This window comes from Ranitomeya variabilis, chromosome 4 (assembly GCF_051348905.1).
Source record: "Ranitomeya variabilis isolate aRanVar5 chromosome 4, aRanVar5.hap1, whole genome shotgun sequence".
Lineage (NCBI taxonomy): Eukaryota > Metazoa > Chordata > Amphibia > Anura > Dendrobatidae > Ranitomeya > Ranitomeya variabilis.
This window is the reverse complement of record NC_135235.1, coordinates 516364769-516384989: the sequence shown is the minus strand read 5'-3', so window position 1 is coordinate 516384989 and position 20221 is coordinate 516364769. Positions and strand designations below refer to the sequence as shown.

Below are 20221 nucleotides of genomic sequence, written 5' to 3'. Positions count from 1 at the left end.
ATCTCGGCCGAGACTCGCCAATGAAAGTCTATGGGTGCGAGAAAAAATCGGATTACACACGGACCATGCGTGTGCATTGCGAGAAATACGCAGCGGTGTTCTATAGAAAAGCCGGTAATTCAATTGCCGGCTTTGCATTTCTCCTTCACAAACCCGACAGGATATGAGACATGGTTTACATACAGTAAACCATCTCATATCCCCATTTTTTTTGCATATTCCACACTACTAATGTTAGTAGTGTGTATGTGCAAAATTTGGCCGCTGTAGCTGCTCAAATAAATGGCTAAATGGCGGAAAAAATTGGCGTGGGCTCCCGCGCAATTTTCTCCGCCAGAATGGTAAAGCCAGTGACTGAGGGCAGATATTAATAGCCAGGAGAGGGTCCATGGTTATTGGCCCCCCCGTGGCTAAAAACATCTGCCCCCAGCCACCCCAGAAAAGGCACATCTGGAAGATGCGCCTATTCTGGCACTTGGCCACTCTCTTCCCACTCCCTGTAGCGGTGGGCTATGGGGTAATGAAGGGTTAATGCCACCTTGCTATTGGAAGGTGACATTAAGCCAGATTAATAATGGAGAGGCGTCAATTATGTCACCTATCCATTATTAATCCAATTGTTTGAAAGGGTTAAAAAACACACACACACATGATTAAAAAGTATTTTAATGAAATAAACACAGCGGTTGTTTTAATATTTTATTGCTCTCTCATTCCATTTTCAGACCCTCGCTTGGCAAAACAATAAACACACAAGATACATACCCTCTCTGATGAACTGTCACGTCCCACGAAGTAATCCATCTGAAGGGGTTAACTAATATTACAGGCAGAGCTGCGATAAACCACTTGCTCGTGCCTGTAATCCCCGGGTGCTGAAAGGAAAGCAGTGACCTATACTTACATTCAGTCGCGGTGATGCGCCCCTGCTGGATGTTCTCATGAACTGCAGCCTGGGAACTTTTTCCCACGCTCCAGGTCATATGAGGACATCCACCAGGGGGCGCATCACCGCGACTGAAGGTAACTATAGGTCATTGACATGTAACATATAACATGTGGAATATGCAAAAAAAAGGGGGATATGAGATGGTTTACTGTATGTAAACCATGTCTCATATCCTGTCGGGTTTGTGAAGGAGAAATGCAAAGCCGGCAATTGAATTACCGGCTTTTCACAGATATCGCGCTGAATGAAATATAAATACAGAATATATATATATATATGTGTCTCAATGACATATATATATATATATATATATATATATATATATATATATACTGTATATATGTTTTCCCGAACATTTGAGCACATAAATCCATTAGATGTCGGTTTTGCAAGCTTGCGAGAAAATCTCGGCATACGGATGCCATACGGATGTCACACGGATCATTTGATGCGAGGAAATCACATCCTCGCACTGCACACGGATCACTGTTTTTGAAACATTTGTGCGATTCTCGGCCGTGAAAAACGGACCGTTTTTTTATACGTTAAGTGTGTCCCCGGCCTTAGAGGAAAAGTCTAATGGAAACATATGCACCACTTCTGTATTTATCACCCACTCCTGGATTTGGCTTAAAAAATACTGATGTAAAATACTGACCAAATCCTGATAGCATGACTGCAGCCTTACTATCTCTCGCTATATAAGTATATGAGAACCTCGTAACAAGACCATGTTCACACTTTCAGTATTTGGTCAGTATTTTACCTTAGCATTTACAATTCAAAGCCAGGAGAGATTGAAAAATACAGAAGTGGTGATGCATTTCTATTATACTTCTCCTCTGACTGTTCCACTCCTGGTTTTGACTTACAAATACTGGTTTAAAATACTGACCAAATACTGAACGTCAATGTGGCCTAAGGCCTCTTTGACACGTTCAGTATTTGGTCAGTATTTTACATCTGCATTTTTCTCCCACTCCTGATTTTCGTTTACAAATACAGAAATGGTGACGTGTTTCTGTTGGATGTTTCCTCCGATTGTTCCTCTCCTGGTTTTGTCTTGCAAAATAGTGATGTATAATACTGACAAAATGCTGAATGTGTGAACATGGCGTAGATCAGATCTCTTAGCTTTCCATTGAGAAGTGACCACCAGTCCGCTCAGCAAACGATAGATCCGCAGCATGTCAATTTCTCTTGCGGAGACGCTAGTCTCCACAACAGAAATCTCCATAAGGCCACATTCACACTAGCAGTATTTGGTCAGTATTTTACCTCCGTATCGGTAAGCCAAAACCAGGAGTGGGTGATAAATGCAGAAGTGGTGCATATGTTTCTATTATACTTTTCCTCTGATTATTCCTCTCCTGGTGTTGGCTTACAAATACTGAGGTAAAATACTGACCAAATACTGAATGTGTGAACGTGCCCTAATAGTATGTATTGGATGCAGTAAAGCCGCATGGTTCAGTGAAAACATGCAGATTTACCTGCGTTCAACAGAACGCAGCTCTTTGGACGCAGTGATCATACGCTGCATCCAAAACGCTGCTACTTCTGGATCGTGGGCACGTAGCCTAAGTCTTTTACAATACACAGGGAAGTGTACACAGGGAAAGTATATTATCGACACCTATCCGGTGGTGAAATATTTTTTAAAAAATCACCTGGTGGTACTGGAAAAATAATTTCACCCACTGAATGAGCATTTTGTTGTTTATAGGCTGATTGACAGCCTGTTTACACTACAAGATTATTGTGAAATGAGTGTTCCTAGGGAGGCTTGTGTGTGAAAAACTGCTGAAGTTAACACTGTGTTTTTGCTGCTACATCAGGGGGTGCCATCAGCCTGACCAGAAACAATAGAGTAGTATTGCCTGTACAGCTGATGTAGGGATCTTTTTGGGTGTAGTTTTCCTTTAAGATCAGCTGCAGGCACAGTCCTGTACACACTTCCTGTAGCACAATGTGGGCAGCACTGTGATGTCACCAGACTCCTCCTAGACACAAGGAAGGGTATGACAGTCTTCTCTGCTGCTGTGTGACGGTAATGGAAGCGTTTATATGAGCTTTGCAGAGTGGGTCATGTACTATGATCATTGTTAGTGGGGTGCCATATTGTGAAACGGATGAATCTCAATGCTTTTGAGCCTGCGTATGTTGTAGCTGTGTTACTGCCTGTTTCCTGCAGAACTACATCCATTCTGTATTCCGGAAGCATTCTGTGATTATTGTAACGGGCCATTAGGCTCCATGTACACAGTCCATATAGTTACACTTGGAGCTTATGAACAAGTGTTATTATTATTGTCATTTATTTTTAAAGGGGTTGTCCACTACTTTCAATTAACCCCCCTATGTATCCCCCCGGGGCCCCTGATGAATTGTGTAAATACCTTCTTTAGCCGTTTTCGCCTGTGAGCGGCGCTATGATGGTGGCTGAGTCCGGGTCACGTGACCCCCAGGCTTCAGCCGCCGCTCATTTCCGCCGACGTCACGTCAATTTCCAGACTCTGGAAATTGACGTGACGTCAGTAGCAGGCGTGACCCCAGGCTCCACAGACAGCAGTCACTCATAAAGAGTGACTGGGCTGTGGGCGGGGCTGAGGCTGCCTGCGGGGCCGTGCTGGGGGCGGGCGGGGCTAGGCAGGGATGTGCGGGCGGGCGCCGGTGCTGTGCGGTCCCCGGCGCCTGTGCTGTGCGGTCGCCGATGCTGTGCGGTCCCGGGCGCCAGCGCTGTGCGGAACGGCGCCGGTATGTGCTGGGGGGTGGTCTTTGGGGTGTGTGTTGTGTGTGTGTGTCTGTGTGCAGGCATCGTCCGATGGGACTACAAGTCCCACCGGGCTATGCCTGCTACAGTGGCAGTGAGTGACACATTAGCCAATGATGGGACAGTAGTAGTCCCATCATCCGGCTAATGTGTTGAATGTAAAAAAAAACAAAACACATATACATATACAGTACATACATACATACAACACACACCATGCGACGGCATGCGACATGTACCATGCAATGACATCCGCCATGCGACGACATGCACCATGCGGCGACATGCACCATGCGGCGACATGCGCAATGCAACGACATGTGGTATGCGACGACATGCACCATGCGACTACATGCGACATGCACCATGCGACGACATGCGCCATGCGACGACATGTGGCATGCGACGACATGCACCATGCGACGGCATGCAGCATGCGACATGCACCATGCGACGACATGCGCAATGCGACAACTTGTGGCATGCGACGACATGCATCATGCGACTACATGCGACATGCAGCATGCGACGACATGCGCCATGCGACGACATGCAGCATGCTGCGACATGCGACGACATGCGGCATGCGAGACATGCAGCATGCGACGACATGCAGCATGTGACACCATGCGACATGCAGCATGCGACAACATGCACCATGCGACGACATGCAACATCATGCGACATGCCACATACAGTACATACATACATACAGACATACAGTACATATAACATAGATTACATACTCACCATCACTTGTCACTTTGATCCCCGAAGCCATTGTCATCTGTAAAAAATATTAAAATAATAAACAAACACTATACTCCCTGATCCGCAGAAATCCAATTAAAACGAGTGTCCCTCGACGATCTCCCGTGGAGAGCAGGAGCATCTGCTGATGCAACCACTCTCCAGTGGCCCCAGGAACACAATGAGGGGAGGAAGGTATCCTTCCACAATGTATTTCCCACAATGTATTCCTACGCCCCTGTGAGAAAATAGTCCCTAGTCTAACTTTATGGCATTGCTGTGTGAGGAAGTTCCCACGCAGCTTTTTGCCATAAAGTGAGACCAGTGAACTTTAGTAACCTCAGTGATGCACTGCAGGAGCCATTGTCTCCTGTCAGTGTGTCAGTGAGGGTCCTATAGAGCAGTGACATCACCTGATGTCACTGTTCTATAGGGGAGATAGTCGTGGGACACTCGTTATTAATTGGACTACGGCGGACAGGTAGTATACGGTTTATTATTTTACGTTTTTTGCAGGGGCTGAAGTATGGTAAGTATGGTGAAATGAAGAATATTAAAATACTTTTTCCTAATGTGTGCGTGTTTAACCCTTTTTTAGTATTGGATTAATAACGGATAGGCGTCTTATTGACGCCTCTCCGTTATTAACCCGGCTTAATGTCACCTTACAATAGCAAGGTGACATTAACCCCTTATTACCCCATATCCCACCGCTACACGGGAGTGAGAAGAGAGGGGCTAAGTGCCGGAATTGGCGCATCTTACAGATGCGCCATTTCTGGGGCGGCTGCGGACTGGTATTTGTAGCCGGGGGGGGACCAATATCCATGGCCCCTCTCTAGGCTATGAATATCAGCCCGCAGCTGTCTGCGTAGCCTTTCTGGCTATAAAATATGGGGGGACCCCACGTCATTTTTTTTTGGGGGGGTCCCCCTATTTTAATAGCCAGTAAAGGCTACGCAGACAGCTGCGGGCTGATATTCATAGCAGGCTACAAATATTGGCCCCCGGCCGTCGGCTTTCCCCCTCTGGTGCAGAAAATTGCGCGGGAGCCCACGCCGTGTTTTTTTCCGTTTTTTTATTAAATTAAACGCTCATTAAGGCCTGTTTCACACTTGCGTCGGTACGGGTCCATCGCTATGCGTCGGGCCTACATACTGACGCACGTTGTGGAATTTGTGCACGTCGTGGGCAGCGGAAGCAGTTTTTCAACGCATCCGCTGCCCATTCTGAAGTCTGGGGAGGAGGGGGCGGAGTTTTGGCCGCGCATGCGCGGTAGAAAATGGTGGATGCGACGAACGTGCCAACGGTCCGCCAAAACACGACGCATCCGTTGCACGACGGACGCAACGTGTGGCCATCCGTCGCGATCCGTCACTAATACAAGTCTATGGGTAAAAAACACATCCTGCGAGCACATTTTCAGGATCCGTTTTTTTACCAAAAAGACGGATTGCTAAAAACGCAAGTGTGAAAGTAGCCTTAGGCTGCTTTCACACTAGCATTGGTAAGGGGCCGTTGCGCTGCGTCGCTAATAAAAGTCTATGGAGAAAAAACGCATCCTGCAGACAACTTTGCAGGACGCGTTTTTTCTCCACAACGACGCATTGCGACATGCAGTGCACGACGCTAGTGTGAAAGAGGCCTTAGAAACATCGGCCTTTCAATTATATATCTATGGATATATCTATCCATAGATATATTTATAGATAGATACATAGATGTATCTATCCATATATTTGGCTGCTTTCACACATCAGGTTTTTGCCATGAGGCACAATCCGGTGAGTTTTGAAAAAAACGGATCCATTTTTTTCCGCAGGATACGTTTTTTTCTCATAGAGTTGTATTAGCGCCGGATTGCGCCTGATGGCCACACGTTTCATCCGTTTTTTGCCGGATCCGTCAAAAAAGCTGTTTCCGCCGGATGGAAAACACATACAGAGGAACGTTTTTTCTGTCCGGCGAAAAAACGCACAGCGACGGATCCAGCAAAAAAATGTATGAAACTGAGCTGTGAAATGATGAATCCGGGCTTGGAATCCGTTTTTTCATGCATGTTTCCATTCAAATCATGCACATTTTCCGTTTATTTACTTATTTCCAAAAACGGCATTAAAACCGCGCATAAACCGCACCAAAAAAAGCATCAAAACTGCACCAAAAACTGCATAAAAACTGCATCAAAATCTAGTGCAGTTTTGCTGTTTTGGTGCAGTTTGCAGTTTGGGTGCGGTTTTGATGCAGTTTTTGGTGCGGTTTTGATGCAGTTCTTGGTGTGGTTTTGGTGCGGTTTTGATGGAGTTTTTGGTGCGGTTTTGATGCAGTTTTTGGTGCGGTTTTGATGCAGTTTTTGGTGCGGTTTTTGTGCATTTTTTATGCAGTTTTTGGTGCGGTTTTGGTGCAGTGTTGATGCAATTATAATGAGGTTTTGATGCGTTTTTATGCAGTTTTTTGCACGGTTTTGATGCATTTTTTAAATCGCTTTCTTTGCGGTTTTTAGGCGTTTTGGTGCGTTTTTGAAAGCAAAATAAAGATGTATTATTGAACAAAAAAAAAAAAGATTTGTGATGTCATTATTGTTCAACCTCCTCTTTTACATTTGTCCAACCCACACTCCATTAAACACACAGATAGACAGATAGATGATAGATGAAATGGATAGACAGATCTACATATAGATAGATCTATAGATGCATACATCTATCTATTCATATATCTATCTGTAGATGTGTCTGGATAGATACACTCACCGGCCACTTTATTAGGTACACCATGCTAGTAACGGGTTGGACCCCCTTTTGCCTTCAGAACTGCCTCAATTCTTCGTGGCATAGATTCAACAAGGTGCTGGAAGCATTCCTCAGAGATTTTGGTCCATATTGACATGATGGCATCACACAGTTGCCGCAGATTTGTCGGCTGCACATCCCAAAGATGCTCCATACAAGGCAGCATGGATCCATGCTTTCATGTTGTTTACGCCAAATTCTGACCCTACCATCCAAATGTCGCAGCAGAAATCGAGACTCATCAGACCAAGCAACGTTTTTCCAATCTTCTACTGTCCAATTTCGATGAGCTTGTACAAATTGTAGCCTCAGTTTCCTGTTCTTAGCTGAAAGGAGTGGTACCCGGTGTGGTCTTCTGCTGCTGTAGCCCATCTGTCTCAAAGTTCGACGCACTGTGCGTTCAGAGATGCTCTTAGGCCTACCTTGGTTGTAACGGGTGGCGATTTGAGTCACTGTTGCCTTTCTATCAGCTCGAACCAGTCTGCCCATTCTCCTCTGACCTCTGGCATCAACAAGGCATTTCCGCCCACAGAGCTGCCGCTCACTGGATTTTTTTTCTTTTTCGGACCATTCTCTGTAAACCCTAGAGATGGTTGTGCGTGAAAATCCCAGTAGATCAGCAGTTTCTGAAATACTCAGACCAGCCCTTCTGGCACCAACAACCATGCCACGTTCAAAGGCACTCAAATCACCTTTCTTCCCCATACTGATGCTCGGTTTGAACTGCAGGAGATTGTCTTGACCATGTCTACATGCCTAAATGCACTGAGTTGCCGCCATGTGATTGGCTGATTAGAAATTAAGTGTTAACAAGAAGTTGGACAGGTGTACCTAATAAAGTGGCCGGTGAGTGTATATCTATTGATAGATGTATTGATAGTGCAGCGCCCCAGAGTCCTGGTCGTTGCAGTACTGTGGCTCCGCCACTAAGGGGAGCTACGGTGCGTCCGATGGCACTGAAGGAGTTCATCTGATCAGGTATCACAGACACCAATACATTTCACAGCTGGGCCTCCGGGGGGAGCTAAGGGTTCTATTCATTAGGCCACTCCCCACCATAGTGGGTAAACTGGGGGTCAGGCAGGAAGTTAGATCAGAAAGCTGACTGGATTGGACGAAGCAACACCTAGTGGCAGAGGGTGTTGTGGAGGAAGAGACAGTAGGGTCTCTGTCAGGGGTGGGATCCTGACAGAGGCTTGGCATTGGAAAGAACGTAACGGGTCCGCGCCAGCTCCGGGAAGCGGCGGGGCCCAAAAAAGGACTAGAAGCGAGATAGATTGTGCTGAGTGAGAAACGAGATCAAGCAATAGGAGAATTCCAGTAGGGGTCGTGCTGTAAGACCGGAGCAACACCCTACTGAGGCGCACTACCGGTGGCCGGAACGCCGAGGGAGTATTATAACATTCAGCTTCAAGCAATACTCTAAACAGCGGCAGGACAGTCAGTCTAAGGCGGGCTGTCTAACACATATCACCTATGAAGTCTTGGGAGGCAATTGCGGGAGAGGGGCGTCTCTAGGGTCCCGGAAGAACTCCAGGCCTACCCGACAAACGGGTGCCGTTCTAACTGTAACATCAGGAAGGGACGGACGATTAGAAGAACATCATTTAATCGAGTTGTGAGGGAACTTAAGAAACAGACACAACAGTTGTGGGGTACTTTCTGTAAGCACAGCAGGGAAGGACTACAACACATAGCGCTAAGAAGGAAGGCACCGATTTCCACCTGTGAAGTGAACTCTGGAGGTGCCATTGGACCGGCCGGACTTGCGCAGCCTGGTGAACCGTATTCTGGACTGAGGACTCAGAGATCTCCAGTAAAGAGGTAAAGAGACTGCAACCTGGTGTCCTCGTTATTTACCGCGACCTGCACCCCACAACTGCACCACCAACATCCACACCTATCATTCACTGTGCGCCCCACGGCAGGGTCACGGACCGGGGCCTAGCCGCCGTGACAACCCCCAGAAGCAGAGACTCGTAGGCCCGGTACCGGGTACCCCTCGGCCCTGCGGCGGTGGGGGTGCTACAATAGCGTAGGGTGTGTGTCCACTGTCCGGATTACATCCGAATGAGCTGCAGATTGGATGCTGCGTACTTGTAGTCCCATCGGATGATGCCTGCAGACACACCCCAAAAGACCCCCTGCACAGCCCCGCACACACCTGAACAGTCCCGCACACACACGAACAGTCCCGCACAGGGCTGTACACATCTGAACAGTCCCAAACACATCCGAACAGCCCGCAGACCCCGCACACACCTGAACAGTCCCGCACAGCGCCGCACACATCCGAACAGCCCGCAGACCCCGCACACACCTGAACAGTCCCGCACAGCGCCGCACACATCCGAACAGCCCGCAGACCCCGCCCACGCACACATACACGCACACCGTCACCGCCCACACACTTCCATCCTCCCGAGCTGCAGCGTTTCTCGGACCCACATCCGCAGCAAAACTGCAGATCTTTTTTACATCTGCGGCTTTGCTGCGGATGTGCCCCAACTCAATGAAAGTGTAAAGTTGCAGAAACGATGCAGTTCCGCACAAAAGAAGTGACATGCTGCGAGAAAAAAAAGCTGCGTTTCGGTGCGGCTTTTCCCGCAGCATGTGCACAACAAGTCTACGGCTCCCATAGACTTACATTGGTTGTGCACTACACTGCGGATTTGATGCAATTCAGTGCGGCAAAAAACCCTGCGGATCTGCAATCAAATCCGCAACGTGTGCACAGCCTTAGCATTTAGTGAACCTAGCAAAAAAGCCAAGCAAAAAGCAAGTGTGGGATTGCAGTTTTTTTGCCATTTCATTGCACTTTGAATTTATTTCACATTTTCTGTTACACGACCTGGTAAAACCAATGGTGTCGTTCAAAAGTAGAACTTGTCCCGCCAAAGATAAGCCCCCACATGGCCATATTGACGGAAAAATTATGGCTCTGGAAAGAAGGGGAGCGATAAACGAAAAAAGCTCCAGGGGTGAAGGGGTTTAGAAACATGGATATGGACATATCTATGGAAATAGACATAGATCTATCTATCTATCTATCTATCTATCTATCTATCTATCTATCTATCTATCTATCTATCTATCTATCTATCTATCTATCTATCTATCTATCTATCTATCTTTCCCTCTATCTATCTGTAATGGAGTGTGGGTTGGACAAATGTAAAAGAGGAGGTTGGACAGAAATGACATCACAAATCTTTTTGAAGATAGAGGAGGGAGAGGAGGGAGGGGTTGGGGTGTGTTTTGGAGTGGGTGTGGTAGGTTCGGGCTTAGAGGCCAGTGCAATGCATCATGGAACTTGTAGTATTAGAGCACAATATCTCAGGAGAAAGGAAGTTGTCGATTAACCCCATGAGAGCTGAATCCAGCACTAAAGATGTGCTGCTACAGCATGATAAAAGGTAATATTGCTAAAATAAAAAAAGTAGATGTTTTCAGTGGCACATAATAGCAAGATTTATGGAAAAAAAAAAAAAAGGTTATAGTAGTGGACAACTTCTTTAAAGCTGCATTAATCCCAGGGTGCTGTACATGTGAAAAGGGGTACATACATACATCAAACTGAGGGTCTGATACAGAGGGGAGATGGCCCTGCCCTCGTTTGTCTTACAATCTACACGACTATAGGCAGTATTAGGCCAGGAACACACATACGCGAGATACGGCCGACTCTCGCAGGTGAAAACCCAGCTCTGGCGCCGGCACTCCGGAGCGGAGCGTGCAGCTATATGTATTGCTGTGCAGCTGCACGCTCCGCTCCGGAGTGCCGGCGCCAGAGCTGGGTTTTCACCTGTGAGACTCGGCCGTATCTCGCGTATGTGTGATCCCGGGCTTATACGAGTATTTTCAACTTGTAGAATGCTTTGATGGAAAGTGAAGTATGGGTCCCATAGGCTTGGCAATACAGATGCATTTTAGGGTCTGTGTAAGTCGTCATTCAGATCTCAGTGTTTTTCACATATGCAAAGCAAAAAAATAGTACTGGTGTGCTTTAATCCATGTGTCGCAATCAGTATTTCTCAGTCACTTCAGTAGGGGACCTAGGAACCATGGCTTAATATGCTGCCACCTGGAGGCTGACAGTAAGAATGCATCTTAGACAAAAAGCTGGTGGACAGGTCTGGTCACTGCTCTCCCACCAGTGGCCATTGTATGGACAGAACTGCTGATCTGTGTGTGAGGAAAGCTGACAAGGGAATGTGGCCAACCTCTTTACCGGAGAATCTGACAGTTTCTGGCCAGAGTCACACAAGCATATGGCATCGGATGTGAGAGAATCTGATGTGATATGCTAATGACACTCAGCTCCTGCTCCGCTGCGAGCGTGACTGACTGTCAGTGCTCTGTGCTCCTTCTCCTCTTGCATTAGAGAATCGCAGCACAGGTGCAGAGGAGAAGGAGAATTTAATTTCTCCATTGTTGGCATCCACAGGAATCGCATTGCACTCGGGTGATAACAGAGTGCAGTGCTATGTTTCACACGCACCCATAGAGTTGTATAAGTGCGTGCGATCCAATTCTCGCAGCCATTTACAGCATGCTGCGATTGTTTTCGCATGCCAAATTGTCATGAGAAAAAAAATCGCAGATGTGACTTGCCCTATAGTTTAACATTAGGCCCAGTGCAATCCGATTTCATCGCAAGTGTGAGCGAGCCCTTAGGATAAAAGCCAAACCAGAATCCCAACTTGAAGTCACATGTTTCAGGGTGTTGCCCCTGTTCAGTGCGAAGCATGAGCTCTGATTTGACTGTATGAGAGGCCTCTGACTGGAGTCTTAGGCTGCCGTCACACTATCAGTATTTGGTCAGTATTTTACATCAGTATTTGTAGCCAAAACCAGGAGTGGAACAAATAGAGGAAAAGTATAATAGAAACATATGCTCCACTTCTGCATTTATCACCCACTCCTGGTTTTGGCTTACAAATACTGATGTAAAATACTGACCAAATACTGCTAGTGTGACGGCAGCCTAAGGGGTAGTGTGTCTCCTTGTGGAGAGCATAGCATGGCATAGAAGTCTCCTAACTCTGGTATGTCAGACATGTCACTCTTATCAAGAAGAAACGTTACCGCTTAGGCTGGAGTCACACCAGCTTATGGCATCTGATGCTTATGACCCTTGACTCCTGTTCTGCAGCGAGCAGGAGCCGAGTGTCATGCTACTGTGCTCTGATCCTCACGCACAGAGAGGATTGGAGCACAGCTGCGGAGAAAGTAATTTCTCCATCTCCTCTGCTGCTGGCGTCAGCGTATATCGCAGCGCACTCGGTTAATATCTGAGAGCTGTGCATTGTGTCACTCGCATCCATAGACTTATATGGGTGCGAGGAAGCCGAGACTCAGCCAAGTCTCGGTGTCAATCGCAGCATGCTGCGATTGTTCTCATATGCCAATTCGACATGAAAAAATAAACACATGTGAGCTGCTCCATAGAGTAACACTGGGCCAAGTGCTATGCGATGTTTTGTACTGTACTGTGACTCCGGCGCCCTTAGACACCAGTCAGAGGTCTCTCACCTAACCAAATCAGATCTCACGCTTTGCATTGAGGAGAGGAAACAACCTGAAACACATGTCTGGAAATTGAGATTCTGGTCTGGCTTTTACCCTAAGGCCATGTGCACACGTTCAGGATTTTTCGCGTTTTTTTCGCTATAAAAACGTGATAAAAACGCGAAAAAACGCTTACATATGCCTCCTATTATTTACAGGGTATTCCGCATTTTTTGTGCAAATGTTGCATTTTTTTCTGCGAAAAAATCGCATCGCGGAAAAAAAAGCAACATGTTCATTAAAAATGCGGAATTGCGGGGATTCCGCACACCTAGGAGTCCATTGATCTACTTACTTCCTGCACGGGGCTGTGCCCACCATGCGGGAAGTAAGCAGATTATGTGCGGTTGGTACCCAGGGTGGAGGAGAGGAGACTCTCCTCCACGGACTTGGCACCATATAATTGGTAAAAAAAAAAAGAATTAAAATAAAAAATAGTGATATACTCACCCTCTGATGGCCCCCGAAGTGTTCCCGCCTCTCCGGTGCATGCTCTCTCTTCCGTTCCTATAGATGGTGTGGTTCAGGACCTGTGATGACGTCGCTGTCTTGTGATTGGTCGCGTGACCGCTCATGTGACTCACGCGACCAATCACAAGCCGCGACGTCATCGAAGGTCCTGAACCACACCGGCATCTATAGGAACGGACGCCGCTGAGGAGATTGGTTGTCTGCAGAGGGTGAGTATAACCATTTTTTTTATTATTTTTAAACATTCTATCTTTTACTATAGATGCTGCATAAGCAGCATCTATAGTAAAAAGTTGGTCACACTTGTCAAACACTATGTTTGACAAGTGTGACCAACTTGTCAGTCAGTTTTCCAAGCGATGCTACAGATCGCTTGGAAAACTTTAGCATTCTGCAAGCTAATTACGCTTGCAGAATGCTAAAAAAAACTCGAAAAAAACGGAAAAAAAACGCAAAAAAAAATGTGGATTTCTTGCAGAAAATGTCCGGTTTTCTTCAGGAAATTTCTGCAGGAAATCCGGACATGTGCACATACCCTAAATCATGTGGCAAGGCTCATTAAAGGGTCAATATTAACTTTTAGGATTGCTACTGGCGCTAGAGTTCAAGTCCTTCCTCTTTGAAGACGCAATTAGCATATTTAATTTCCCAGAGGAGCATGCATGGCTTATGAGACTCCTTAGGCTACTTTCACACTTCCGTCGGTATGGGTCCGTCGCTAAGCGTCGGCGCGACGTACCGACGCACGTTGTGAAAATTATGCACGACGTGGGCAGCTGATGCAGTTTTTCAACGCATCCGCCCATTCTAAAGTCCAGGGAGGAGGGGGCGGAGTTCTGGCCGCGCATGCGCGGTAGAAAATGGCAGACGTGATGTACGAAAAAACGTTCTCTTGAATGTTTTTCCGTGCCGACGATCCGCCAAAACACGACACATCCAGTGCACGACCGACGCGACGTATAGCCATATGTCGCGATCCGTCGGCAATACAAGTCTATGGGCAAAAAACGCATCCTGCGGGCACATTTGCAGGATCTGTTTTTTGCCCAAAACGACGGATTGCGCCGGATTAAAAAAAACGCTAGTGTGAAAGTAGCCTTACCCTGGCATGTCACTCTCCACAAGGCGAAACGTTACCCTTCCTGAAATTGTGATGCATCTCTCCATGAGAAACACTGTGCTTGGTGGTTCTAATTATTTCTATATGTGGGTTTTGTACTTGCTTTACAGATAATGGAGAAAGATAAAGATTTTAATCAGACAGGGAACACCAGGTCAACTGATGAGAAAATTAAAGGTGATGCTGCAAAAACAGATGAGACCCAGATCAGTCCTGGAATAGAAGAAAAGGAGAGTGCGCCCCAAGTACAACTAGGAAACAGAAAAGTGGACGACATGAGATTTATGATCAGCTGCACCAACTGGTACTGACTAAGGATTTTTTGTGCAGCAAGTAAGGAATAATCTTCCAGCATTTATTGGTCAAACTCCCCTTTTTTCAATATATATGTTCCCATTATTGCTTTCTGTTCTGTTTAGTTCCATGTGTGTCAGTTGTCCACCCCGCCATCCCCTGCATTCATCTGTGAACACTTCTGTTTCATCAGTGGCGTAATTTGAAGTTCATGGGCCCCAATGCAAAAGCTCCAAGAGGGCCCCCAATTATTGAAAAGTCTTTAATAGTAATGGTCTTTTCATATAGAACAAAGTGACATTTTGGGCCACTTAGGCTCCAGGGCCTGGGTGAGTTGCAATCCCTGTACCTACTATAGTTATGCCCCTGTATTTCATCACTGAAGTGTGTAAAGACATATCGTATATAGGCCTGGAACCCATTCCAAACTGGCTTGGCTTTGGGGCTTGCATTACACAATGTTTTTATGCCAAGACAATCATTTCCAAACAAATTTTAGCTTTTCTCTATAATCCTATTTGGAATATCAAAGGTGAGAGACCTTCACATGACTCGCCAAGGATTACAGAGTCCTCTGGATCACTGGGTATTGCAATGGCACTGGATCACGAGGCATCATAAGGACACTGGACACACGAGACCAAGTCATGTAGTGCACTACTGTAGAAATAATAGCATGTACTGTAATTGCTCATTAAAGGTGATAACCCCCTAATTAAAGCCTCATTTTTCAAACCTTTTCTATACTTTGTCCTGCTGTTGACCATTTTTCCCACATATCACTTCATATGCATGCCCTGAGACCTCCTTGTCTCCAGGTGTTCATGGTGCTCTGTATTGGTGTCTACACTGTCTGTGCAAGTAGTAGCCAAAACATGAGGCCAGAATGAGGCTCCCATAGTCTTACAATGAGGGCTTGTGACCGTTACCTCTGACTTCCAGTCAGACTTGTGATCACAAGATGATGGCGCCGGAAGAGCTGAAGATGGCAGCTGGTGAGTATAATACTAGAGGCAAGTGCAGCGCCCCAGAGTCCTGGTCGTTGCAGTAATGTCATTCTTCTACCAGGGGGAGTGATATTACTTCTGATGGCAATAAAGGAGATCTTCCTACCAGGTATCACAAACCATACACCACACTTCTCACTCCAGACCACAAGGGGGAGCCTTGCTCCTATCTACTAGGGCACTCCTCACAATAGGGTAAAACTGGTGGGCTGGATAGAAAGTTAGTCAGAAGCTGACTGGGCTTTGCCCAGGCAACACCTGTCACGCAGACAGGGGGAAAGGAGGAACATCGGAGCTGCAGACAGAGGGTCACTGACAGGGGTGGGATCCTGTCAGAGGCCTAGATAGAAGGCTACCGAGCTGCGCCTGCCCCACGTGCGGCAGCATCCTAAGGCTTCTTTCACACTTCAGTTGTTTGGCGTCAGTCACTTCCGACATAGTGACGGATCGACGGATCCGTCACAATTGTTGAGAAAACGGTTCCAACGGATCCGGTTTTTTTGACGGATCCGTTACTTGGGGGTTGTCTGGGAAAAGTATCTACTTTTTGGAGCATGCGGAATTGAAAAAGCGGATTGGGGCGACGGATCCGCCGAAATGACGGTCCCGACGGATCCGTCGCCCATAGGCGGCCATTCTATGGAATGACGGACGCGACGGATCCGCCGTGAACCGTCATTTCGGCGTTGACAAAAAACGTTTCAATGTCCGTCTATGTCTAGACAACGTCCGCCAAATTTCGATCCGTCACAATCCGTCGCCAATGCAAGTCTATGGGAAAATAACGGATCCGCCAAAAAAAAATGACGGATCCGTTATTTGAGGAAACTGGCGGTTTTAGACTGACGCCAAACAACTGAAGTGTGAAAGAGGCCTAAGAAAGGACACGAAGAGAATTGTGTTGTAGAGGGTGAGAAACGAAGTCATAGCACAAGGAGATAAAACCAGAAGGAGTTCTGCCCTGTAAAAGGCTGCCTCCTTCTGAGGCGCAGAAGCCGGTGGCCGGACACCGAGGGAGCAACCGTCTCCAAGCCTTGCTCCAGAGACCGGCAGGACATTCAATTCCACGTTGGCTGCCCGACCTTATACCCAGGAGGCATGGTGGCAACTGTGGGGGCCGGGGCGTCTCTAGGGTCCCTGTAAAAAGCCTCAGGCCATCAGTCATACGGGTTTGTCCTATCCATACCATCTGGGGGACAGAGAGGAAGACATAACATCTAGAACATTACAACAGTTGTGAGGACCTTACCGAGAAGCTCAGCAGGGAGGTACTACAACATCCATGCGCTAAAGGAAGGCTACTGATTTCCACCTGGATAAGGGGACTCTGGATTTGCCTTCGGACCAGTTGGACTCTGCCTACCCTGTGGTCTGTACCCTGGACTGTGGATGCTGAAGTCTTCAGTAAAGGTAAAGAGACTGCAACCTTGTGTCCTCGTTATTCACTGCGCCCTACATCATCCGCCATCCATCACCTACACTCTGGGAAGCCCTGGGGCACACTTCACCTGTGGGAAGGTATACCATCTTGCTGCCATAACATCACCCCAGCGGACCCCTAAGCAGGGTCGGCCACCGTGACATCTCCTGAGCTGAAGGACCCGGTACCGAGTACCCCATTGCCCTTACGGGGGGGGGGGGGGGCGCTCCACAGGGAACTTTGATTAGCAGCACCACTCCAATGCTGAATTAAAAGAAAAAACCCACCGGAGTGGTGCTTTATAGGCTAATGACAAAGTGATGCAGTCGACAGATTTTCTTGCCGATCCTTGTAAAGCTAAGCAGAACAGTTAATGGGCTCATAGGGCTGTAATTCATTATTACATATTCACCTTTTTGTTGTCTAGTTTAGTTTTTGCCCTGTTTATTAATTTAGGCCTTATTCCTCTTTTAATTTTCACTTTTTTGTAAGTCTATTTTATGAAGATTTTTTTTTTTTTAAATAATATTCACATTTTGGACAGGGTTTAGTGTTTTCGGCTGATTCATCAATTGTTACTTTTTTAAAAAGTTGTGTAATTTTTGTACAAATGTACTCCAGTCTGCCCCTGGAGTGTTATGTACATTTGAATTTTTATTTTACAAATTTTGTGAATTTTTAATAGAACATGGAAATTTATGCTGTAAAAATGCATGAAAGACAAAAATGAAGAGTAGCTTTGATTTTGTGCAAAATCCATGAATCACGTGCAACATTTTGATGAATTTGGTGCTAAAATCCTCACTGAATTTCACAAGACAAAAAATTAAAGTGAATTAAAAAAAAAAAAAAAAAATCCCAGAAAAAGCAAATAATGAATTGGGTATATAGTCTTTCAGCGCATTTACTGCTACGGCCATGTTAACTTCATTGCAAAGGCCGCACACACCATGTACCCCAGTAAAAGTGCCCAACTGACACACTCAGGCTGCTGTCACACTAGCAGTGTTTGGTCAGTATTTTACATCAGTGTTTGTAAGCCAAAACCAGGAGTGGGTGATAAATGCAGAAGTGGTGCATATGTTTCTATTATACTCTTCCTCTAAGGCCGGAGACACACTGGTGCGAGATACGGCCGAGTCTCGCTGGTTAAAAGCAAGCTGTGGCACCGGCACAGCGGAGCGTGCAGCTCCATGTATTGCTATGCAGCTGCACGCTTCGCTCCGGAGTGCCGGTGCCACAGCTTGCTTTTAACCAGCGAGACTCGGCCGTATCTCGCACCAGTGTGTCTCCGGCCTAATTGTTCCACTCCTGGTTTTGGCTTACAAATACTGATGTAAAATACTGACCAAATACTGCTAGTGTGACGGCAGCCTGACTGTGTACACATTCCATTGGGAATTAAACATAGGTATTCTTTTCCCTCTGTCAAAAATAAAAATCGAGTAGAGTACTAGACTATTCTATTGAACAGTATGTTGTATCACCGGGGCCCTGTGGGTGATGCGTCCTATTGTATCCCTACATAGTGGAATACACTGCATGCCTGTGAAGGATGCCTTCTGAGTGTGGTCCAATTTCCACAGACTGTCAAGCAATGTGCCCACGTTGCAGATTCGTGTGCGGATTTTCCCGCACTGTTATTGAAAAATCCGCAGGTAAAACGCACTGTGTTTTACCTGCGGATTTACCACGGATTTCCTGCGTTTTTTGTGTGCGGATTTCACCTGTGTTTTTACACCTGCGGATTCCTATTGAGGAGCAGGTGTAAAATGCTGCGGAATCCGCACAAAGAATTGACATGCTGCGGAAAATACATTGCAGCGTTTCCGGGTGGTATTTTTCGCACCATGGGCACAGCTGCATTTTTTGCATTTTTTGCACTCTCTCATTGCTTTCCATGGGTTAAAAACACCAAGAGAAATGACATGCAGCAGATAGTGTTGAGCGATACTTTCCGATATCGGAAAGTATCGGTATCGGAAAGTATCGGCCGATACCGTCAAAATATCGGATCCAATCCGATACCGATACCCGATCCCAATGCAAGTCAATGGGACGAAAATATCGGAATTAAAATAAACCCTTTATAAAGTTGTAGGTTCATTCTACATGAAGGAAAACAACTAAGAATAATGTAGGATGTATTGGGGGACGTGGCGGAGACATTAAAGGCACAGAGGTTTAGCCCAATGTAATAGAATAGCAGGATTTTTTTTTTTTTTTTATGACGTTCGGCGTTAGAAAGAATTTGACTATGTTATTTTTTTTTTTTTTATGTCAGATATTGATGTTTCACTACTTCAACGCCCTTCACCTTCTTTTTTACTTCTCCCACGCTTTCTTCTTCATTATCCTCATCATCAGCTTCTTTGACATCAACTTCTTCACCTTATTCATCTTCTTCATCTTCTACCTATTATTTTTTGGGTTACATTGTTCATATTCTTTTTATTTTACTATTATCTTCATCATATTCTACTTCTTCATCATATTCTTATTTGTGACAGGCATTCCCGTAGTTATCATCTATAAAAGTTTGAAGATTACACCTTCCGTTCTGCCTGTCACAAAACAGTTACATTTGTCCGCGTTCAGTTTGGCCTGCAGCATCAGGCTTTATCCAGGGGCACCACGAGGAGGAACGGACTCACCCCCATACACTGCTTAGTCTTCTTCTGCTTATAATTTAGATAATATTTTTTGCTCTGATATTTAGTGTTATGCTTAATGTTCTTCTGCTCTTTGTTCTGCAGCCTCTTGTTCTTCTGCTTCTCGGTCTTCCAGGTCGTCGTCGTCTCCAGGGTCGTCGTCTCCGGGGTCGTCGTCATCGGGGTGGTCTTCAGGGTCGTCGTCTCCGGGGTCGTCGTCATCACGGTGGTCTTCAGGGTCATCGTCTCCAGGGTCGTCGTCATCACGGTGGTTGTCGTCTCTGGTGTCGTCGTCATCTTAGGGGTGTTCTTCCGGGTCATCGTGTTTAGTCTCTTGAACTTGGAAATGTAGCAGAAGGTACAAGAAGGCTGAGAAAATGCCGAGAACCAGCTGATGGAACTGGAACTCGGATGGCTACCCGA

General features: G+C 46.3%; 1 long non-coding RNA gene across 1 annotated transcript; it reads left to right on the top strand.

Moving 5' to 3' along the window:
* The first annotated feature begins 2889 nt into the window (after positions 1–2889).
* LOC143765468 (uncharacterized) lies at positions 2890–15455 on the top strand. The gene is made up of 2 exons (XR_013213398.1): positions 2890–2999; positions 14537–15455. It is a non-coding gene; the product is annotated as an uncharacterized LOC143765468 (long non-coding RNA).
* Positions 15456–20221: the final 4766 nt, after the last annotated feature.